The sequence below is a fragment of the Mytilus californianus genome, unplaced genomic scaffold (assembly GCF_021869535.1).
Source record: "Mytilus californianus isolate M0D057914Y unplaced genomic scaffold, xbMytCali1.0.p SCAF_10, whole genome shotgun sequence".
Lineage (NCBI taxonomy): Eukaryota > Metazoa > Mollusca > Bivalvia > Mytilida > Mytilidae > Mytilus > Mytilus californianus.
The window spans coordinates 41,753,217-41,756,681 of NW_026262582.1; positions in this window are offsets into that span (position 1 = coordinate 41,753,217).

Below are 3,465 nucleotides of genomic sequence, written 5' to 3' on the forward strand. Positions count from 1 at the left end.
GTCTCCTCCGGGACTCGAACCCGGGACCTCTGTATTTACTATTCAATGGAAGCAAATCCGTCACAGCTGTTTTTACTAGTCCGCACCACTTCCAGTAAACATGATATCCTTCCATTTTCCTGATTTTTATTTGAGCGCCAAATGTAACCGGAGAGCATGATTTTCATTACAAAATCACATAGTCTCCTCCGGGACTCGAACTAGGGACTTCTGTGTTACAAGGCAGCGCTCTAACCGACTGAGCTAAAGAAGTACTTCCTTAGCTCAACTGATTCGGGCTGACTAAGTATTTACTATTCAATGGAAGCAATCCCGTCACATGTACAGCTGTTTTACTAGTTCGCACCACTTCCAGTAAACATGATATCCTTCCATTTTCCTGATTGGATATCTAAAAAAAGATGCAACATTTCTTAAAATCCAAATAGATATTTCAATTCAGGATAAAATTTTAATCACACAGAAAAAATTCAGTCCAGAAAAAAATTCAAAAAAAACATGGACTTTTTTTTATTTCGCTCCATGTTTTGAATGCACCGGAAACTGGAGTTGTAATACAAGACTGGTACCTTTAAGTTCCATCTACCGAAGCGCCTCTCTTAACATTTGCTTTCAAAGAACAAGATTTATTTGAATAAACGAACACTGACTATTTTTTTATTCAGGAATGATTTATTTCCAGCGACAAATATTACTGACTTATTAATTTATAAATTGTATCATTTTTAAAGTTTATGAAGTATAAATTTCCTCATTGCGATTGCACAAGTTTTCAGGTACTGGTTTGGGTTTTCTTGAGATGAGAGTACGCTTCAGTTATTGGATTCCTTCAAACAAAGAGATTCGACAAAGGCAACGCCTATATAAATTCTTCCCCAAACAAGATTGCAGTGAGTAAGGGGAGGCAACCCCCTCTCTCTTTTCATCAATGAACATGTTACTATGCAGTATATAAAACATGAAGCCATCCTGGAGTTCCTATGCGTCCTAATTTGATATGAAGTATTTTCGAGTCTCTGTAGTATTCTTGCTGGTCAGCTTCCTTCTACTCAGACGTTTCGAATGTTTTCATGTATAGACTCGGACTATTAAGAGCTTGACATAGTGACCTATTGACACCTAACATTGTTTGAGACGATCACTGTAGGTTGCTGTCTTATATTTTGTAGTTCGATTATATCTTAAAAGTTTGTTCGGTATATCGTATAACTTTGTAGGTTGATGACTTTAAAGTCAGTGTCCTCTTTCATTCATTTTCTTTTTTATTTTCAATATTTTGAGTGGAGGGGAGCAATTTTCAGCCTTACTTCGGCTCCTACGCCTCTGAACTGAAAACCAGAGATATGAAAAGTTCATTTACAAGGTTGATTCTTATCGAAACATTCAGAGCGAGATAAAAACTGTCAGATTTCATACCACACCTTTTCTATAGAAAATGATTCGCTCAATATGTCTCAGTTTTGTTTGTCTTTGTCTTACAATAAGCCATGTTTACGGAAACCTGGAAAACGACGGAATTGATTTAAAAATCATCTATAAAGAAATTTTAGAATTGCGAAAGACCGTACAGAAATTAGATAATGTCGTTCAGGAACAAAGTGCACGGATATACGATCTTGAAACAACAGTCACTATCCAAAGAACCCATATTCAAGATTTAATGACCGATAAGAAAACTGACATAGAATACCGTCGGAAACTGGAACGTCGTTTGAAAGTGATTGAAAATAGTTTTGTTGGGCAACATTCCGATCCGAAAGATAATGTTGTGAAAAGCAGTAATATTTCTCTACACGAAAATGTAGATAAGCAGGAAAATACTTATTATAAAAGTGGAATAGATGGATCAGACAAAGAAATGGTTAATCCTAAAGTTAATGCAATTTATCGGAAAGGTAAGGTTTAAACACCTTCATTTTGATATTTTGATATAGGATATAACTGTCGATTATAGATCTAGAATTAAAACTAGTATGTTTGTAAAAGTACATAATAAACTAATATTCAAATGAATTAAAAATACCAAATAAAAAACACAATTTAACATTTCATCTCAACTGTCATGAAAAAAGAATTTCTTGTAAAGTTATACATATTCAAAACACAGTTTTAATTTCCAGGAAACACTTGCCATTTCAAGTTTTAGGTACTGTAAGTTCACAAATTTTGCGTACATTTGTTATTGCAATTATTCAATGCGAAAGTAAATATTGCGATATCAGAAAATTCTGCATGCAAATAATGCTATTCAAATTTGAAATGCGAATTTTCAACAAAAAATTGCGAAATCTATCCTATCGCAATTTTTGTATCGATAAAAAACAATGCAAAAGTTTCTGAATTTACAGTATCTATTTGATTTTAAGGCATAAAGAAATCCTTCATGGACATATTTTAGGCATTCCAATAGAGAAATGTGTCCATCTTGTTTTTTACCTAATATCATGAGGGTCTGGTTGGGTTTACAGAATAGAGAACAATGGAAAGAAAGTTCAGAATTAAGAGCAAAACATATACAGAATAGGTAAACATAATCCAAAAAAGAATAGAGAATAATAGGCGTGCTGAAATATAAAGAATAGAGAATAATGGGGTGTTAAAATATAAAGAATAGAGAATAATGGGGTGTTAAAATATAAAGAATAGAGAACAATGGGATATTAAAATATAAAGAATAGAGAATAATGGGATATTAAAATATAAAGAATAGAGAATAATGGGGTGCTGAAATATAAAAAATAAAGAATAATGGGGTGCTGAAATATAAAGAATAGAGAATAATGGGGTGCTGAAATATAAAGAATAGAGAATAATGGGGTGTTAAAATATAAAGAATAGAGAATAATGGGGTGTTAAAATATAAAGAATAGAGAATAATGGGGTGTTAAAATATAAAGAATAGAGAACAATGGGATATTAAAATATAAAGAATAGAGAATAATGGGGTGTTAAAATATAAAGAATAGAGAATAATGGGGTGTTAAAATATAAAGAATAGAGAACAATGGGGTGTTAAAATATAAAGAATAGAGAATAATGGGGTGTTAAAATATAAAGAATAGAGAATAATGGGGTGCTGAAATATAAAGAATAGAGATTAATGGGGTGCTAAAATATAAAGAATAGAGAATATTGTTGTCTGCTCTATGGTCGGGTTGTTGTCTCTTTGACACATTCCCCATTTCCATTCTCAGTTTTATTATTAATAATGGACAAAAAATACAGAATCAGAGAAAAATGGCCTAAAATTTAAAGAATACAAAAAATTTATGAATAGAGAACAATGGGATATTAAAATATAAAGAATAGAGAATAATGGGATATTAAAATATAAAGAATAGAGAATAATGGGGTGCTGAAATATAAAAAATAAAGAATAATGGGGTGCTGAAATATAAAGAATAGAGAATAATGGGGTGTTAAAATATAAAGAATAGAGAACAATGGGGTGTTAAAATATAAAGA